Raw genomic sequence first — 21,137 nt, 5'->3', positions numbered from 1 at the left:
GAGACTCCAGGTATCTGCTCAAGCAGCAGGACTGCAAGGGTCCACATGGACTCGGTCGTTGTGGTAGTGATTGATGCAGAACAATGGCCAAGGGCCAATTGGCAGGTAAGGCTGAGATAATCTGAGGCAGTAGATAAGATGTGCCCAATATAGATGACCAGTTGTGCTCCTCAGATCTGTTTGTGACCTTCCATCATCTGTGGCTCCCTTAATACAATATAGGGCCTCCATTGTTGTGAGAACAAGTTGCCCTCACTGCTTCTCCAAAAGGAAGGAACAAGTTAATCAGCCACCACGTCCCCTTCAGGATGGGAACTAGTTGTAATTTTCAGAAACACTTAAGGCAAACGGGTTAGTGTAACAAGCTACGATCTTTGTACTGGGGCTGGTCCTGAGGCTCTAATTGATATTTATCATCTCTCTCTTCTTTCACACATTTTATATTTCTTTTGTCCTTGGCCAACTTTTGGCTGGTCTAAGTGGCTTTCCTGATGAAGTGACCCAGAACTTCAAGTGGTCTGATCCTATATTTGCCCTGTATTTTTTAGGTCACAGCTATAATTTTAATTTTCCCATTACCCATTATTAGTGGGCACGGCAGTACTGAGAGAGACCTAGTGAATCCCCAGGGTTTCATCATTATCTTCTATGACCCTATCTTGCAGAGGGTCAACACCAACTCTTTAATTACTTCAAACGGACAATAAATCATTCCTTTGCCTGTTGGACTATTGGCATGGAAGCGCAAAGTGGTTGAGTGGTAGTCATAGGTTTAAGTTCAATGGAACTCTTATTATATACACTGGCAGAAGTGTTCCTTCCCTGGGAACCAGGACCTTAGACTGTGGGGAATAAAAGCACAAATACTGTAAATGGACCCCTGTGTTCGATGGTGAGGGGACCACTTCTACTTCGCTTGTTTCCTGGACCCATATATTCTTGCTGTTTGAGGCATAGTACTATATGTCAGCTGTTGATTTGGCCCATATGTCACGTCTTGGAAGGTAGCAACCAAACCCCTTAAGATGTTGGACCCATAGCTGAACCTTCAACAAGCTGCTTATCATTCTGTTGGTCCTGCTGCTTCTAGATGGTGGGGTACCTAGTATTACCAGTGAGTCTTCTGGTGACAAGCTCATTTTTGCACCTTCTTTGCTGTAGAAAGCTCCCAGGTTGGAGCAAACATTTTGTAGAAAACATGTTGAAAGTTCAAGCATTCTGTACACGCTTTGGTGGTGATGCTGATAGAGGCACTGCAGGTGGGAAAGGCAACCCTATATTTAGTTTGTATCAATTTAGAATAGGTTAATAATTACCATCCCCTCCAATGTGGAAAAGGTCTGATATGATTGACTTGCCACTAGGTTGGTTGTTGGATGCCACCTCAAGGGATGGTGAAGTGTTGAGGCAAAGCTTCTGTCTTTGCTGCTGGTACATTGGCCACTCAGAAGTGGCTGTAGCTAGATTGGCCATGATGGCAAGAAGCCTGTGTTATTAGTCCGATGCATGCTCTTCATCCCTGCTACACTAACCACTCTGTTCATGGGCCCATTGCACAAGCACTGGGCTGGTCAAGGAGACAATTCAAGGTCACGCACTACTGGGGCCATGATGTGGCAAGTGTCCATTTCCAGCCACACCAACATAGCATCTGTGAGCCAGTCCTGTCTTTTCTTCCTCTGAGAATTTGTCAGTGGAAATCCATGGATTGAAGGAGAAGCATTGATGCTGTAGAAGTAGATGGCATGGCAGTCTGGGCTAGCAGTTAATGATAATTTACTCATAATTCTAGACCTGCTCCAGCACCATCTCAAATGTGCCACTTCCATCATGCAGTGGATTGCTGCTATGTCTGTTCAATAGTATGATCTGGTGGATCTGAGAACACGGCTGTGCTATACAGAGGCCACACTTTCTTCTGTCTGTCCCGGTGATGATCAAAGCAGAGATATTAAGGCAGATCTATTCCTAGGAGAGAGAGAGGACTCCTCTAACAGGAGATTTTAGTTTGAGGACTCCCCAGTGGCCTTGCCAAAGTTTCCTTAGAACTGCACTGCAGTCTAAGATGCTTCCATCTGAACTTTCTTTCATCCTTCTCTGCTTCAACCAGAATCAGATCTGCTGCATGTCTGATAACAACTTGGCATTTGCTTCTCAGAGGATCTGGACTAACTTGTGGTGCTTCCTCCGAGTCTGGAAGTGCTGGAGGGGAGTTACAAGTTCCAGGCCTTGCCTTCAGGCAGAAGATCTCCCTAGGCATGCATCAAGATGTTTGAAGTGCCATGGTTGAGGCAGAGGCCTGGGAGATAGGCAGGCTGAAAGATCTAAGGTGGTGTATAAGATATGTCCAGTAAAGAGAGTTTTCAACAATGGATTGAAACTGACAACTTCAGCAGATCACTCTGGCAGTAGTAAAACGAACGTACTGGAAGGGAGCAAACATAATGACAGGTAGACTGGTTAGGAGAGAATATTCAGGCAAGGGATAATGAGTATATGAACTACAGCAATGACATTGAGAATGGAGAGAAGGGACCAGGGAAAATGGGGAAAATCCACAGGACTTAGTGATACTGAGGTTGGACACCGAAGAGAGAGAGGAGACAAAGCTGATTTCTTGGTTACTATTTAGAATAACTGAGAAGACAAGAAATACAGAAGGAAAATTTTTCTTTTTTTTTTCTAAAGCTTTCTGGTCACATTGAGTTTGAAGTGTCCGTGGAACATCCGTGTGAGCTGTGGGATGTATAGATTTGGAACTCAGGAGCTGAGGGGAAAGTTTGAATAGCAGATACAGATTTTGGAATTCTCAGCCTTGAGGAGAGGCTGTGAGCAAGAATGAAATTGCCTAGGCAGAGTTGAAGAGAGGGGGCATCAAGACGGAAGACTGGGGCTCACCCCTGTTTAATGGGAGGATCGATGAAGAGGAGCCCAGGGAGAGAGTGGAACTGAGATGCAGCAGGAGAACTGGAGTCCTAGAGGCCAAGGGAGCAAAGAACCTCAAGAAGAGAGGGAGGTATCAATGGTGTTGGGTGCACTGCAGCGGTCAGACAAGATAAGGACTGAAATATGGCCACTTTGTTGCTGTTAGTGATCTTAGCCAGAGGAATTTCTTAGCTGGATGCAGGCGGAAGCCAGGTTATAATGGGTTTGAGAATGAAAGGGAAGTATAAAAGTGAAGATGTGGAAATGCACTACTCTTTCAGTGAGTTGAGTGTGAGAAACTGAGAAACTTGTCACCAAATGGATAAGCAGAGTTCAAAGAGGACTTTCTTTGTTTTCTGTTCATTCCCTTTTTAAGACGGCGGGGACGTGGGCACATTTCTAGGCTGATGGGAAACAGCCAGCAGAAGGGGAGATGTGAAAGTTACAGAGAGAAGAGAGTGATGCAAAGGAAGGCTCATATCACAACAGTTTCTGCCTTGTTTTCGAGGGTTTCCAAATGGAGAGAAGAAGAGGAATTTCTTCTGAATGAGCTTCTTGATGTAAACAAACTGATACATGTCAGTTTACTGATACGTGTCAGGTACCAGTCCTCAGCTCCCAGAGGATCCTCTGCCTCTATGCAGATAATGACAGTGGCTGACTCAGATGGAGCATGCACAGCCTCTGCTGAGCATAAATGAACCGATCAGGTTGAAACTGCATAACTCATCCGTAGAAACTTCCTGCCACAATCGGATCCCATTTCCATCCAAGTCTCAGTGCAAGCATCTCAAAGAATTGGACATTTTATTAATCAGAAAAAAAGTTTATCTGAAAACTCACTATAAGGAAAGCTTTAGTCTAATCTCCCCTGTGTCACATTTCATTATGACAGATGTGTCTCATTCCGGGTTCTTATTTACGTAGCGCACAGACATATTGTCTTTACAGATAATTAGTCTTAAACGCATTAGCTTTTAAAACACTCAAGTTTTAAATTTCCCATTCATCCATCAGCATAAGGAAAAATATGCCCCTCCCCCATTAGGTTCTGTGTCTGATTTTATTTCTGCTCAAGCTCTTTGTCTTTCTCATGTTTTCCAGTGGAGGGAGAGCACTGAGGGGCTCAGATGAAGCTTTTGCTCCAGCGTTCGAAAACTGCTGACATTCCTTTCTGTGAAGATAACTGAATCATCAAATTTGATGAAAGGTTCCTGAAATATCAGGAAACAGATTTTCTGTGGAGTCCATGAATACAACTATTAACAAAACGAATTTTAAAGTCAAAGGGAAATATCTTGTTTTTTTTTTCAGCTTGGCTGTTTCTTCACTGAGAAGCATTTAAAAAATAAATGATTGCATATTGACAAAAAAACATAATACGTAGGGGTCTTTCTGTAAAAGAATACATTACAATATGAAAATCTAAGTAACATAAACTTGCCTTGAACATTGTCTATGAGATTTTGCTTAACAAATATACATTGTAAGGGTCTCAGTCATTCCATTTTTATAATATGTCTTTGGTGATGCTCTTTTGCTAAGGCTTTAAGGAATTGCAATTACAGTAAAATGCTCTACTATTTTACTGGAAAGTTCTTTCCCAATTCTGGGATTGGAAATGTGTATAGGTCATTGAATTTTTGTTGGATAAGTTGTTGAATTGAATTAAATTTCTGCAGATGTACTCATTTACAGGTACTCCTATTAAAAAATTTTTCGTCCTATGAAGACACTGTTAGGAATATTAATGAATAGGGATCTACATTAAAAGCTACAGGAAGAGAAAAATGAAAATGTTTAAAACACATGTTATTGGAGTTACAGATGAAGAATATGTAGGAAGGGTAATATTTGATGAGATAATGGGTGATGATTTCCCACAATTATTGAAAGACATGAATCTTCAGATGTAAGAATAATAAAAATTCCCGAGCACAATAAATAAGTCAGTCTACAGCTAGACATATCATAGTGTCTTGAAGATCTTAAAAGTAGGAAGAGATAAAAAGAAAGTTGCCTATACATGAATCACTCTTGAGAAACTTCTCAACTTCTAATGAGCCCCAGAATCACCTGGAAAGTTAGTAAACAAATTTGTAGATGTGGCCCTACCACTTCAAGGTTCTGATTCAATTGATGTAGGGTGGTGTCTGAGATCTACATCTCTAACAAGCTCCTTAGCCCACACTTTTGGGTGGCACTATTTATTAGTGTGAGAGCTGACTTCTCAACATCAGCAATGGAGGCCTTAAGATGGAGAATAATGTTTCCAAAATGCTGAAAGAAGAGAATTGTCTATCTGGTAATATATATCTGGTTAAAATTGCATTCTAGAATAAGGGCAAAATAAAGACGTTTTCAGGGGCCAGCCCTGTGGCTGAGTAGTTAAGTTCATGTGCTCCGCTTCAGAAGCCCAGGGTTTTGCCGGTTCAGATCTTGGGTGCGGACATGGCACCACTCATCAGGCCATGCTGAGGGTGCATCCCACATAGCACAACTAGAAGGACCTACAACTAGAATATACAACTATGTACTGGGGGTCTCTGGGGAGAAGAAGAAGAAGAAAAAAAGAAGATTGGCAACAGATGTTAGCTCAGGTGCCAATCTTTAAAAAGAAAAAGGCATTTTCAACAAACAAATATTGAGAGTTCTTTATCAACAGACCCTCATTAAGGGAGCTTCTGAGGGACTTACTTTAGTACTGTAGGAGGAAGAAAAAAGAAACCAAAGATATGTCTGAGATGCAAGTAGGAATGATGAGCAGAGGTTAACATATGGGTAAATCTAAAATGTTGAGTCTATGACAAAAATATTTAATTTTGCAGGTAAAAAATTAAGATAGAATAAGAAATGGGGTAAGAATATCTGAAAAGTTGAGTGGTTTTAGTTAAAGCTTTCTAAGATCTTTTACAGTGGTCCCCCCTTATCCATGGTTTTCTTTTCTGCAATTTCAGTTACCCACAGTCTACTGTGGTTCAAAAATATTAAATGAAACATTCCAGAAATAAACAATTCCTAAGTTTTAAATTTTGTGCCATTCTGAAGCGTGTGATGAAATCTCTCCCATCCTGCTCTGTCCTGCCTGGGACAGGAACCAGGCCTTTGACCAGCATGTCCACATCTTATTCACACTGTACATACAGTACAATGAGATATTTTGAGAGAAAGACTACATTCAAATAACTTTTATTATAGTATATTGTTCTATTTTATTATTAGTTTTATTGTTGTTAATCTCTTACTGTGCTGAATTTGTAAATTTAACTTTATCATAGGCATGTATGCCTTGGGAAAACTGTAGCATATATAGAGCTCAGTACTATCTGTGGTTTCAGGCAGATCTTGGAATGTATCCCTTATGGATAAAGGGGGACTACTCTACTTAAAAAAAAAAGTGGAGGGGCTGGCCTGGTGGTATAGTGGTTAAGTTTGTATGCACTGCTTCAGCAGCTGGGGCTCACTGGTTCAGATCCCAGGTGCAGATCTACACTGTTCATCAAGCCATGCTGTGGCAGCATCCCATATACAAAATGGAGGAGGATTGGCATAGATGTTAGCTCAGTGACAATCTCCCTCAAGCAAAAAGAGAGGAAGATTGGCAACAGGTGTTTGCTCAGGGCCAATTTTCTTCACCAAAAAAAAAAAAAAAAAAAAAAATTAGGAATATAGACACTGGGATCCATCTCCAGAGATTTGGATTCAACTGGGCTGGAGTGGGGCCTGGTCAATAAGTGTGTTTTGAATAGCTTTTTAGGTGATGCTGATGGAAATCCAGAGTAGAGACTATAGCTCTAAAGAGTAGGAAAAAAAATAGAATCAATCAAAAGACAAAAAGGAAGGGAGAGAAAAAGCATAATAATAGCAGGACATACAGAAAACACAAAATAGAACAATAGAAATATTTTTAAGTATATTGCAGTAACAATAGATATAAATGGACCAAACTTGCCAGTTAAAGGAGAGTGTCAAATTAGATTGCAAAATAAATCAGGTTTCTCACTAGAGGCTGCATCTGGGATGGACTCTGCAGGGCTAGATGGTAGCGGCCATGGTGAGAAGAACAGCCCCGACTCCTGCAGGGGGCCTGTCATTGGGGGCCAGCTGTTACTTTGCTCACAATAGAAAGGTGTTCCAGGTCTGCATATCCTTCCAGAAAGACTTCTGCTTCCATGGAGATTGATGAAGCTATAAGCACCCACAGCTCCTGGTCACCTGGAGTGGAGCCCCCACCATTTGGAGTCACTTGTCGCCCTGCCAGGGCCCCACTTGGGGCTGACCCATGAGGGCTTGGCACTTACTTACCTGCCGTCTGCGGCTATGGGTTAGAGCTGGGCTGGGGCCTGCCAGGGCATGGAGCCTGGCCTGGAGGAGCTGGCCAGCAAGGGCGAGGAGGTTGGTGGCAGTTCCTGGAAGTCCCTGTCTCCATCATCTGCTGACGCTGATCACAGCTATTTCCAGGAGTCTCAGCCTAAGTCAGATCCTGCTCAGCTGCTCATGGCCCACCTTGAGAGCTTGGACCTTGGTGGGGAGCAGGACAGTTGGGAGATCATATGTGGCATCTGCATGGACAAGGTAAGGGACAAGCCAGAGGCCAAGAGGATCTTCAGCATCCTGTCCAACTGCACCCATGCCCACTGCCTGGGCTGCCTGTGCACCTGGCAGAAGAGCCCACAGGACTTCCTGCTGGATGTCATGAAGGTCTGTCCCCAGTGCCGCATCCATTCCACTACATCATCCCTCACAAACTCCAGGTGAGCAAGGGGCCTGAGGAGTATCTCATCAAGAACTTCAAGGCTCAGACTAGCTAGATTCAATGCCAATTCTTCTGCAGGGGAGTGGCCGCTGTCCCTTCAAGTTTGACTGTGTGTACCTGCACCAGCTCTCAGCTAAGCCTCTGAGCTCCGGTTCTGCCTTGCCTGTGAGCGTGCAGCTGGCCTTCGCGGGTGAGGTGCTGGGCCCAGCAGTGTTATTAGGGGGTGCTGAGCAGGAGGACAAAGTGTTCTTCACAGACTGTGCCCTGGCCATGGCCTTCTGGGGTTCAGAACTCCTACTGGATCCCAACAGAACTTATCACAGCCTCTTGTAACCAGGCTCCATGTGTCGGGGAGAGGGCTGAGGGACAGGGGTTGCTGCATGCCTTTTGGGGCCTGGTGGGGGATGAAAGTAGCAAGCCCTCTAACCCCATGAAATGCAGCAGTGACACAGCTAGGGGACATGAAGAGAGGAGGAGGGCTCTCAAGAAAGAGGAAGGGTTCTCACCCTCTTTCCAGGGCCTTGGTTTTTAACTTTTCTCTTTTGTAGAAGGATTGTGAAAGAAAACAAATAAAATGCATGGAAGCCATCAAAATAAACAAATAGATAAATAAATAAATAAATGGGTTTTATGCTGTTTATCAGAGGCACATCTGGAAAAACAGGAACACAGATGATAAAAGAATGGAAAAACATACTAAGTATATTAGTTTCGTAGGGCTGCTGTAACAAATTACCACAAACAAAGTGACTTAAAACAACAGAAATTTATTGTCTCACAGTTCTGGGGGCCAGAATTCCAAAATCAAATGCGGGCAGGAGTGGTTCCTTCTGGAGGCTTCGAGAGGGAGTCTGTTCCATGCCCCTCTCCTAGCTTCTGGCAACTGCCAGCAATTCTTGGCATTCCTCAGCTTGTAGAGGCAACTCTCCAATCTCTGCCTCCAGTTTCACGTTGTCTTCCTCTGGGTCTCTGTGTCCAACCTCCCTCTCCTTCCTCTTCTACTCTAAACCAGGATGATCTCCTCCTGAGATCCTTAACTTAACTATGGTGGCAGAGACCATATTTCCAAATCAGGTCACAGTTACAAGCACTAGGGATTAGGGCTTGGACATATCTTTTGGGGGAACACTATTCAATCAGCTAAAGTCCATTCTCTGGTCCCCTAAAGTTCATCTCTATTCCATGTGCAAAATATATTCATCCTATACCAACATCCCCTCAAGTCTTAACTCATCCCTGCATCAACGCTAAATCCCAAATCTCATCTAAATATCAACTCAAAAAGTCCAAAATCTCATCATCTAAATTATCCAAATCAGGTATGGGTAAGACTCAGGATACGATCCATCATAAGTCAAAATTTCTGTCTATCTGTTGACCTATGAACGAGAAAACATACTATCTGCTTCTAAAACACAGTGGTGGGACAGACATAGGCTATTTCCCCAATTTAAGTGGAGAAATTGGAAGGAATAAAGAGGTTACTGGTCCCAAGAAAGTTCAAAACCCAAGAGGGCAATTTCCATTAGGTTTCAAGGCCTGAGAATATTCTTTGTGGCTCAAGGTTCCACCTTCTGGGCCCACAGAGTTTCTGTGGGTCCCTGCTTCTCTGGTTTCTGTGTCTTTATTTGCAGATCTGCCCTTGGAGTCATTCTTTTTTTCTTAAGTAGTAGCACATGTTTGTAGCTGTGTAGCTACTTTTCCTGTTTGTAGAATTTTGGGAGTCTGACAACCTTCTTTCATTTCATCCAGTCTCTTTCCCTCTTAGTTGGCAATACTTCTGCTAGTATAACAGTCTTAAAAATCATGTGGACCTTTGGTGTATGTCATGAGGAGTCACACTATTAGACAAGAAGGTGCACTAGAGATCTTTCCTGGGTAATCCCATCTCTAGTCCTGGCTTCTGTTGAGATGGTTGAGTGGATCCATAAATCACATGTCTACTCTCTTCAGCAAAAGATTGTCTGTCCACCCATTGGCCCCCCTCACCACACTTGCATTCAACTGATAACATGTCTTTATAATACAGAAAACAAAAACTTGACAGAATTACCAAGAGATATGAACCAATCTGCCCTTAGAGTGGGGGATCTTAACATACTTCTTACAATAATTTATAGATAAATCAGAAAAAAGTCATAAAGATAAAGAATATCTTAACAAAATTAACAAGCCAGATTTAATAAATAGATATGAACTCCTGAACACAACAGTTAAAAGACATTTTTTTTTTCTTAAATGGAACAGGGATGAATATTGACCACATAATCAAAATATGTGAAATTTAAATGAAATTGAGAAATAATTTCTAGTATATTATATAATTTTGTAATGTATATTATATCTATTAGAATTTTAAAAATTATTTGTCATAGCTAATTCAAGAAATGGAAACCTTTACTATGCCTATAACCATTCAAGAAATAGTTAACATTTTACCCACCAAATAAATATTAGGCCCAGAGAGTTTTAAAGTGAAATTTTTCACCATATTCAGGAAATAGATAATTCAAGGAATAGACAACTTCTCCAGAGTATAGAAAAAGAGGAGAAATTCTTCAAATACTTTATGGAGCTAGTAAAACCTTGATACTCAACCCAGCAATTATAAAAGTTACAGACTAATCATATACATGAAAATAAATGTGAAAATTCTAAATAAAATATTATCAAATAGAATCATGCAATGTGTATAAAAGCGATACCTAGTAATTAAGTTTATGTCATCTTTGCAGAAATTTATACCTATCCATAAGAAAATGTATCACTTTAATTCACTGTATTAAGATTGATGAAGAAAACATATGACCTTCTCAATAGATTAAAAAAATGCATAAAGTTCAACATATTTTCAAGCTAAATCTCTTAGCAAAGTGGGAATAGAAGGGAACTTCATCAACCTGTCAAGATGTATCTACCAAAAACCTACAGAAAATATTCTTCCTGGTGAATCATTAGAAACATCCCCTTTAAAATCAGGGGAGGCGTGGATGCCTGCCGTCACAGTGTCTTTTCAACATTGAATTGGAGGTCCAAGTCAATAAATAAGAAAAGAGAAAATGTTATAAAAGATGTAAAGATAAGAAAGACTGAAGTTGTAATTACTCATAGATAATGGTTGTCTACCTTAAAAAAGAGAAAACAAAGGCATATGATTATAATTAATAAGAGAAATCAGCAAGCTCACTAGAGACACATAATATATATAATGAACACATGTATTCAATATAAAAAGTAAATTGCATTCTATACACTAGAAATAATATTTTTAAAATATGGTTAAACAAAATTTGCCATTTAAAATAGCAACAAAACACGAAAAATTAGAAGTAAATCAGACAAAAACATGACCATGACCTTAGAATGTTTGTACTAAGTCCTAGTGTACTTGCTTATGTTAAGATTTCTAATATATAATTCATAATTGTGTAATTATCTCCTGATCGTTTACTTAAGATTGGTTGTCTATCCAAATAAAAACTTTCTCCGCATCAGGAATTGTGCTTCTACTTGTCACACTATCTTATTCAGTAATGTGCAATAGTAAGACATTAAAAAAATGAAGTTATTATTTTGAGAAGTTTTGAATATGTTAGCCCAATTGAGTTGGTGTATGTATTGTGAAAAATAGTGGAACAAAAATGAACTATCCAATGTTTGGGGAACAAAACATTATTTTGTTATATTTTACAAAAATTGTTTGGAAAGATAGCCACACCTCTGCACATCACTCAAAGATACCTAGAAAAAAAAAAAAGGTGAATACGGATACAGTGGTTAACATGGTAGAGTATCCAAGATCAGCAAACAGATCGAGCACTTGCCCAGACGTGCAAACAAATGCTGTTTGGAACCCACCTGGATTGTAGAGCAATGACAAACACCCCCACTGTCCCATATATAACCTTTAGTAGTAGGCTTTTTTGATTATTTCTCCACTTTTTATGAGGTCCAGAGCCTTGCTTATGAGGATAGATGTCTTTAGTACTTTAGTTTCTTATTAAACAGAGTTTTGGGGAGAAAGGTTATATTAAAAATGAAGTTCCTTCAACTGATAATGGGCAAATAGTGGTTTTGGTTTTTGATTGTTTGATTTTTACTAGGCTGTTTTCCAGTCATCTCAAGTAGAATTAAAAATTTCATGAAGGTGACAAGTGAGATAACTAATCACTTTAGTTTGGTGTGAATGCTGTAGATTGTAATTGGAAATGTAAAAATTATTAGTCTAGGGAAAAAGAATGAGATTTACTGTCCTCTTGTGGTCCTCTCCTCTTGGTTTCTATGAGATTTTGAGATTTTCTTGGAAAGGATGGTTCAGGTGTTTTTGGGTTCTCTCCCAGACCTGTGGTGTTCAACGCTTCTCTTCTGTTGTTGGGCCTGAACTAAAAGCCACAATGATGTTGAATACATTTGACTGCTACCCCGTGAAAGTGGATGAAAGGGCGTCTTTGCTTGAAGTTAGTTATATCTGTGGCCCTTCGTTAGAACAGTTGGTCCTGGAGACCTGCAGCAGACCCTTGATGACAGTAGGTCCTTGCCAGCTTGGGGACAGAGAGAAGCAGATGGACTTTGAAGGCACAGCGACCTTAAAACTGCAGAGTTCCTGGCTGGAATTCTCCCGGGAAGAGGTCACTGTGAAGGGGGCAGAAGGGCCTGGGCAGTTACTCCCGATCAACAAATCCTTGGCCTTTTTTCCTTTCTCAACCTCCACTGCAACATGAACTTTCGAATTGCTTTTCATTCCTACTTATTTCATAGAACAAAAATAACATAGCTTACGTTTCTTTTGCTCAACATCTAAGGCTATTTGGAAAGCAAATAAATAGTTTGAGTAGCCTTCTGGGTAATTTGAATAAAACTCAGTGCCTGAGAGGTTCTTTTAAATGGAAATGGAAAATTGTTATTCACTCGATCAATTTCCATTTTCATTTTCACTTTAATTACTGAGCTTCCTTTCTCTGAAATCAAGTCTCTAAAACAGACCTTAATTATCCATTTTTAACTGTAGGAAGATTTATTATTCAAAGAGCAGCTAGCAATCCAGAATAGATGTTATTTTGTTCATATTTTAAAGAGTTAATGAAAAATATTTCTTCTAATGGGAATATTTTGTACAAAAAGCCTCTAGACCAAAAGGTAGACAGCTGAAGGAATAAAGATTTGAAGTAAATCTATAACAGAAGATGATGACCAAATCTTTTGAAATCTTTAGTGGCATGATCCCCATGGAGTGAATGAATTAACATGATGAGATAAGAACAATCTTTGCATTCATACGGCATCTTATTTTTCTAAGATCTCTTTTTGCCTTATATCTTAAATGAATGATTCCTCTAAGGTAAGTACTCTTAAGCCTCTCTTGTCTTTTAAGAATCCTTCTAACCCTCTTTACGTGCCTCCCTAGAAGTCATTTTCTTTGTAAAATGAGGCTTTTTTGATCTGTAACTTTAAGTTACACAAGTGTATCTACTTTAAGGTGTAAAAGCATCATCATTTTCCCTTTAGTTCTCTGTAGGCTGGTTTATAAAGTTTGTTTGCCAAAGAAGTTTAGAGAATTGTCACTTCTGGAAGCCTTTAAAAGTAAGAGAGATCTTTATCTCTTGTTCATGTTTTTAATGTAGTTCTGCGGGAATGGAAATGTAAGATAGACACAAAGGTATCTTCAGAAAACAGATGATGAAAATTAGTTGTCAAGATGTCATGCCAAGTCTTGGTGGTATCTGTAAGTGGAAACATCCCATAAGCTGACAGAAATCATAACCAGAGCTTGGTAGAGAGGTCAAGACTTACACGTGGGACTAGCACAGGAATGATGGTTAAAATTGTAAAAGTGAAACATCTAATAAAAGACAAGAGAATCGAGTACGTGTCTAGGGTGAAGGCGGAGGAGAGGAGCAATCCAGGCGAGAATCTGAAAGGGTGTGTTTGGAAAGGTAGGAGGGAAACCAGGGAGTTGTGCTGTCCTGAATGGCCATGAGGAGAGCGCTTCAAGAACTAGGATAGATGACCTGCATTGAATGGAAACTGAAAATAAGGCCACTGCGCTTGGTAGCTTGATTTTTTTTTTTTTTTTTGAGTTAGATAAGCTTGAGAGATAAGCTTGTAATAGTGAAGAAGGTGAAGAAAGCAGCTAAAAGGGGCTGTGGAGAAATGCCTTAACAGCAAAATGGAGGCAAAATGAGTATATTGCTCACTGGAATCGCTGGGTGTGAAAAGTTAGAAACATGATGTTAGCTAGAAAGGCTCTAAGGTCAAGTGATTTAGGGTAGGGCATCTGTGCGTGGTTGTGGATAGACTGAAGGACCTCAATACAGAGGGAAAGGGTGAGTATAATCTTACAGGAAGGACTCAGAGAACAGACTGGAAGAAATGGGATCCTTCTAAATAAACCTTAGAAATAACCTCAGAAATGATGAAACTTCATTTCTTCATTAGAACCTTAGAAATGAAGGAACTCATAAATGACAGGCTTGATTTTTTCATTAAAGTAGAGGAGGAAATAATTCTAGCAGGCTGGTATTTTATTGGAGGTGGGAAGCGGGGCTAAGGAAAGCAATGGAGAAGAGGTGACATTTGGGTCCTGCCTCTCAGGTAGCATCGTATGTCTAGCTATTTCACAACCAACAATTCATCAGTGATTTGCTTATCAGTGAGTAATAATGTACTGCAAACAAGAGTTATCAAGACCTTTCTCCACAGCCCCTTCTGACGTCCTTCTTTGATACTCTGTTACACCGGTTACATCAGGATTATCTATCATTTGTCAGGTAGACAAGGACAAGAGAAAGAATATTCAAGAAAAGGAAACAGTATTCACTAAAACAGAATTGATAAAATGCAGCAAATAGGCCAGTATGGCTGAAGTATAGGATGTTAGATTGGATGAATGGTTAGAGGTGAGTGCAAAAAAGTAATCTGAGAGCTCAATGAGGAAGGGAAAGCCCATACCAAAGAGTTTGGATGTGATTCTCAATGGGGAACTCATGTAGATTGCCTTCCTCTGGTTACAGTGTATGATATTGATTGTGCTGATGGTACATGACAAGGTAGGGTTCTTCTGGGGCTTGGAATGGGAACTGTGTCAGGGATGGGAGTTCCTCAGTGTGTAGGGGGCTAGAGGTGAGGCAAGAACTTCCCAGCTGCTGGGAATAATAAATAATTAAATAATAAATAATTAAAAAACAATAAATAAGCTTAACAAAGTGGCCATTGAGGGTAATGCCAGGCCCTGCATCAGGTAGAGGAGTGGGTGACTCTAGTAAAGTCATGAGAGACAGTCTAGTCTTCAGTGTCGCCCAGGATGCTCTTTAGGGGCCCTCCAGTACCTCTACCACCTTCTTGATATCATCAAATTTAGCAGCTTTCCCTAGATGGCAGGTCAGATCCGTGACAGACTCTTCACAGTGCCATTGGTTGCAAGCGCGATACTCTGGGCAGCACTATGACCTTCATGCCCTTGTTTGCTAGAGGGGACACCCACAGTCTCTGGGTGGCGTTGATGGCATGGACTGTGATTACAAGTTTCTCCATTATGTGAAAGTTTCATGGATGATCTTGGGCAGAATGGCCAAGTGGTTGGTGGTTCAGACGGCATTGCTGACAATCTTGAGAAGTTCTCATGTTTCTCATAGTTCACTCCCATTGCACATATGGGGGATCAGCAGAAGGGGTAAAGATGAGGACTTTTGTGGCTTCACCTTCTCGTGACTTCAGTTTTCTCAAAGACAGTGAAGACACCAAGGGACTCCATAGTGACATCTCCCCATTTGATGTTGGTGGGTTGTGGCCTAATAGAGATTTTTAACTTAGTATGCATAGGATATAACTAGTATGTTCCATGAATTTACTCCTGATGATGACTTCATTGGTATGTGACAGATGGAGAGGAGAGTTTACCTAGAGGGCAGTATGGAGTTGGGCACATGGCTGAGGCATGGAAGTACAAAGATATCACTTGGGAAGATGTGCCTGGCCAAGCTTCTTTTAAGTGTTCTTGCATAGTTCAAGGGCCAAACAAGAAGCTCAAGTTTACATCAGGATAGGCCTGTGGAAATTCTGAGAGCACCAGCCAGAGCCAGGTCACCATTCCAACTCTACTGACTTGCAACTCTTTCTTCTGCCTGGTCCCATTACTCCCCAAACCTGCCCATCCCCGACCAAAGTGCCTGACTTGATACAAGGGGGTTCACTCCCTTCTTCTTGTGCCTCACACACTTGGAATTGTAGCTGTATGTCTTGATCTTTCCTGCTTAGTTGGTCATTGCTTAGCTGAGAACAAACTATTCTCAATAGTAATCTCATTATTATTTAGGTAAGTTAAGCAATATTCTTGAGAATTTAAAGGCACGTAAATGATAGAGGTGACAGCCCCCTCCATTGGCTCTCTCACAGAGTAGAGATCACTTATAATGAGGTTCTAACCATTAGATCATACTTCCTTATACATTTGATGAAGAAATAAAGATTTATGTCTAGCATTTAACATTATCACTTTGAGTTCTCATACCATTCTTTTGTTTTAAGTTTAAAAAACTGTATGACATTTTCTCAGTTTTGAAATCAACTCTGATTCTCAAGGAGCTTTATAATGTTGTAATAAGATTTGTACTTTATATTCTACTTGGACTTTATATTCTAAGTGATGCAGAAAGAGAACATCCTCACATCTAGTCACTAAAAAATTTAATCTTGGGCTTAATCCTTATAAACAGGTTTCCCAGTACCATTTAAATGCGACCCAAAGCATAGATAAAACAAAATATGTTTTGATCAGGCATAATTCACTAGCAAAATGACAGTTTTTTGTTATTTTTAAATGAGATAAGAGATGAATGATGGCTGGTAAATTGTCTCTTGTTAAAAAGTCACAGAATAAAACTATAACTCCTTCCTAAGTATTCATTTCTGATTTTGTATACTTTTGATGTACTTATCAACCACACTTATGCTTTCTGAGTTATTAAATAGGAAAGATAAGCAGCTTCATTGAATGAAACAAGCAATAAACCAATTAAACTTTACATATAGGCAGATTTCCCTATTGCATTTTTCTGATAGCTCTTCTTTGAGTTTCATGGCCATGTGCCTCTACCCCTCTCCCGTCCATGAGCCTTCATTTATTGAAGATTTTAGCACCTAACTCACAGGAGTCATGACTTCCAGAACTCCTGCCATAGTTACAGACAACATTAACATTCTGGTGAACAACTCGTCAAGCTTCAACTTGACATCCTTAACTTACAAAACTTTTGCTTCCATTCGACGTGAGCAACCCATCTTCAACCTTATTCTCACCAAGAACTGCTTCATTTTGAAGTTAGAAACTCCAGTATAAAAATAATCTTGGACCACGGCTTCTTAGTCATCCAGCTTTCGCCCACCATGCCCCACTGAGCCCTCTAGTTCCTCAAGGTCCCATTCCCCTCATTGCTTCCCTCACTTCCCTGGCTAGAAGCTTCTCTCCAATTGTTCTCCTGCCTGGGCCTTATTTTCCTCCAGTGGTACCAGGCTTCCGAGTCCTGACCTTGCCCAAATGTAAAATTGCCATTTTCTTCCTCTATGCCTAGCTACTGAATATTGCTGGAGGAAATCACAGGTTGTTGTCACCACATATTTTTGGTCCCCAAACCTCATTGAGACCCTCAAAGCAGTCCTTTGGTGCTTCTCTAGGGGGCAGCCTCTCACTGTCTTCACAGGATTAGTCACTTTTCCTTAAGTCCAAACCCCCCTGCCACCCTCTCCTTTCTCAGCAGATGACACTGCCTCATGTTTCACAGTTGAAACGCTGAAGTTGTCAGACATGAACATCTCCACTCTTATTCCTCAGGGGCCATGTTTTTCCCACTATACCACTTGGCTGACACACACAATTAGAACTCAATTAGACATAAGGGGATTATGTTAAACTAAGGCAGAACCAGGATCATTATATTAGGATATTGGGAAACATCTTTTTGCAGTTACTGTTTTTGGTTTCATAGCAGCAAGTTTCCATCTCACAGAGAGTGTGACGTAGCCCTGTACTAGGCACAGTGAACCCAATGACGTCATCAACAGTCTCACTCATGTTTCAAAGATGTTCAGTGAGTGAGCAAATGTGGTGAACCACTCCTGAAGTGAATGGATAAATGAAGAAGTATAAGAAACATTTCTGCCCAGAATGAGTTTATCATCTAATTTAGAAACATCTGAACAAGAGATTATATAATAAAGTTTTGAACCGTGTGGAATGGAAAATTAAAGACAAGGTAATATATAAGAAGATGCTAATTATATACCCTAGGTAGAGTAATTCGAACAGGAGTTTTTCTGATTTTTTTGTTTTCTAATACAAGAGAGATCACAGCCCCCAGCACTGCATGTTCTAGATTCTCAATATATCTCAGACAAGAAAGAAAGAATGATTATTCTTCAGATTGATAGAAAGTAGGCGTGTTGGACCATGAGATTTAAGACAATATAGAAAGAAAAAGGGAATCCCTTCTAGGCAGTAGGGCCAAAGAAATCCATAGATAAAGGCCATTGGGTGGACAGAGGAAATTACCTCTGGGGAATGACAAGAAGAGCAGTTTAACTGGACCATTAGATGTGATAGATAGGGGGTGTGTGGGGGGTGATGGGGGAGGGAGGTGCTTGAAAAAGCTGGGCACAGAAATTTCAACTTAGGGACTAGTTTATTCAAAATTTATTAATACTGTTGGTAACAGTGTTGAAGCAAATCCTATGATGGTGCACTCATATTGGAATAAAAACCCTTTTGCTTATGATTCTGTGCTAGGAGCTTGCAAGAATAAGTCTTGTCTGATTGTTAGTAAAGACTCAATGTCCTTAATAGTTATTCAACAAACATGCGTATTGTCTGCCAGATGCAGGCTAATGCCCTAGAGGTGTGGGAGATATAAAGATCTATTAAAAAATTTCATGGTAGGAGGGGGAAGGAATGCATAAGCATTTTGTAATACACAAACACCTATTTATGCATATTTCACGCTTATATGTGATCACCACCAGGGGGCGATTTCCCTTCTGCTTGTAAAATTAGCTGCCAGAGTCAAGGAAAAAGTGCTTCCACCAAAACCAGTCAAAAGAGAAATCCCTGATCTATTTTCCAGAGTCGCAGAAGACAGTAAAAGTTTCTCCTTTTGCCAGTGATAGATTTAAATAGGTTTCTAACATTAATTGTATTCCCCCATGGTAATAGTGCCATAAATAATAGTTAGGTTTTGCAGGATGATTCCAAAAGCATATATTTGAACTAATCTTGATATAGTTAGAAAAAACAAAGCCATTATATATATATATATATATATATAGGAAATATTATTTATAATTTTTATGGAAAATTTTCCCAAGTACAAACTTTCAGAACTTAACCCATTTATATCAGCGACAGCCTATTACTTCAAGGCATTAAATAAATGCCAAATGAACAGAGATATGTATTCATGCTGAGTACTTTCCTATCTTCTGAAACGTAGGATTACTTATTAAAGAAACAATAAGGATTTACCAATACAGTTCAAGATACCCTATTTTCCCTTTTATGAAAGAATAAATGTTTAGCTTTTCTTTTGCAGGTTGATAGAGACAAGCCTCCCCTCCTACACCACCACCCCCAAGCATGTCATCGCCGTTGTCCAGTAATAAATTACAAAAATTCCAAGTCAGGTTAAAAATGAGCTGTGCTGTGCTTATCAAACAGCTTCAGGCTCTTCAAATACCCTCTGTACTGCAAACACAAAGGCACGTTCATTGTCCATCAATTTTTTTCAGCCTGATTTGCTCCCAAAGCTATCACAGGTAGAAATTCCTGTGATTAACATTATCTTCAAATGGGAAAGACAGACACTATTAGCAAGGTCCTTTCCTCGTTTTGGAGCAGTGCTCTGACATTATAGCCAAATGTGACCAAGGTCCATGGTGCTCCTTCCACCTTGAGACCCAGCCTCTTTCAAGGTTCAAGATCAGTTCAGTGCCTGCTATTTCCTCTGCTAAAAGGCAGTTGGGATTATAAACCACTAATGAGCATTTTGTCCCTAGTTAAATCAATAGAAGAAACGCAGTTCTTATCTATCAAACATTTAAGATCCAATTTTTTCTTCAGTGTATCTTTAGTAGAAAATATTATACATACAAAACCCTGTTCCCATAAGGTGGACTAGTTTACTGCCAAGAATGACTCATCCAATTTGGGACTCTAGATGACGGATTATAAAATTGGATGCAGGCAGGGCCTTCAAAGGGTCATGCAGCCTCCTGAAATTATATCAGTGTTGTGTAGAAGTGTATTTTTGTGGAAGAGGGAAGAAAGTGTCATCAGATTCTCAGGTTGGTGACTCCAAAAAGTTTAACACCCACTGATCTAGATCCCGTTTCTCTTTTTTTTGTTTTTGTCCTTGCTTTGACATCTGATTGCCAAGAGTATCGACTCTAGGATTAGAAACACAGGAGTTGAAAGTCTGATTTTTTTGCCACTTCATAGCTTTGCAATTGGGGAAAATTTTTATTTATTTATATTTATATTTTGTTGAGGTAACATCAGTTTATAACATTATATAAATTTCAGGTGTACATCATTATATTTCAGTTGCTACATAGATTACATCATGTTTACCACCCAGAAACTAACTACCATCCATCACCATACACTTGTGCCCAGTCATCTCTTTTGCACTCCTTCCTCCCCGTTTCCCCTCTGGTAGCCACCAATCTCTGTATCTGTGTATGTGTTTGTTGTTGTTTTTATCTTCTACTTATGCGCGAGATCATATGGTATGTGACTTTCTCCCTCTGACTTATTTCGCTTAGCATAATACCCTCACGGTCCATCCATTTGTCACAAATGGCAAGATTTCATCTTTTTTTATGGCTGAGCAGTACTGCATTGTGTATATATACCACATCTTCTTTATCCATTTGTCCCTTCTTGGGCACCTAGGTTGCCTCCAAGTCTTGGTTATTGTGAATAAGGCTGCAATGAACATAGGGGTGCATGTATCTTTATGCATTTGTGTTTTCATGTTCTTTGGATAAATACCCAGCAGTGAAAAGGCTGGATCGTAGGGTAGTTCTGTTCTTAATTTTTTGAGGAATCTCCATACTTGTTTTCCATAGTGGTTGCACCAGTTTGGATTCCCACCAGCACTGTATGAGAGTTTCTTCTTCTCTACATCCTCTCCAACACTTGTTATTTATTGTCTTGTTAATTATAGCCATTCTGATGGGCACGAAGTGATATCTCATTGTAGTTTTGATTTGCATTTCCCTGATAATTAGTGATGTTGAGCATCTTTTCATGTGCCTCTTGGCTATCTGTATATCTTACTTGGAAAAATGTCCGTTCAGATCTTTTACCCATTTTTTAATTGGGTTGTTAGTTTTTTTGTTGTTGAGGTGTATGTGTTCTTTATATATTTTGGATACCAACCGCTTATCAGATATTTGGTTTGCAAATATC

At 40.0% G+C, this 21,137-nt stretch overlaps 1 long non-coding RNA gene and 1 pseudogene across 1 annotated transcript in view; one reads left to right on the top strand and one right to left on the bottom strand.

Moving 5' to 3' along the window:
• The window catches only part of LOC139076323 (uncharacterized), a 98,638-nt gene extending 94,438 nt beyond the window's left edge, over positions 1 to 4,200 (top strand). Inside the window, exon 5 of the long non-coding RNA XR_011527779.1 lies at positions 4,030 to 4,200. This is a non-coding gene — a long non-coding RNA (uncharacterized lncRNA). The remainder of the gene's footprint in view (positions 1 to 4,029) is intronic.
• Positions 4,201 to 14,685: 10,485 nt separating this feature from the next.
• Positions 14,686 to 15,332, bottom strand: LOC139076560 (glyceraldehyde-3-phosphate dehydrogenase pseudogene; annotated as a pseudogene).
• Positions 15,333 to 21,137: the final 5,805 nt, after the last annotated feature.

Source organism: Equus przewalskii, chromosome 16, assembly GCF_037783145.1.
Source record: "Equus przewalskii isolate Varuska chromosome 16, EquPr2, whole genome shotgun sequence".
Taxonomy (NCBI): domain Eukaryota; kingdom Metazoa; phylum Chordata; class Mammalia; order Perissodactyla; family Equidae; genus Equus; species Equus przewalskii.
Note: the sequence above shows the minus strand (reverse complement) of the source record. Positions and strands in the feature narration are given on the sequence as shown.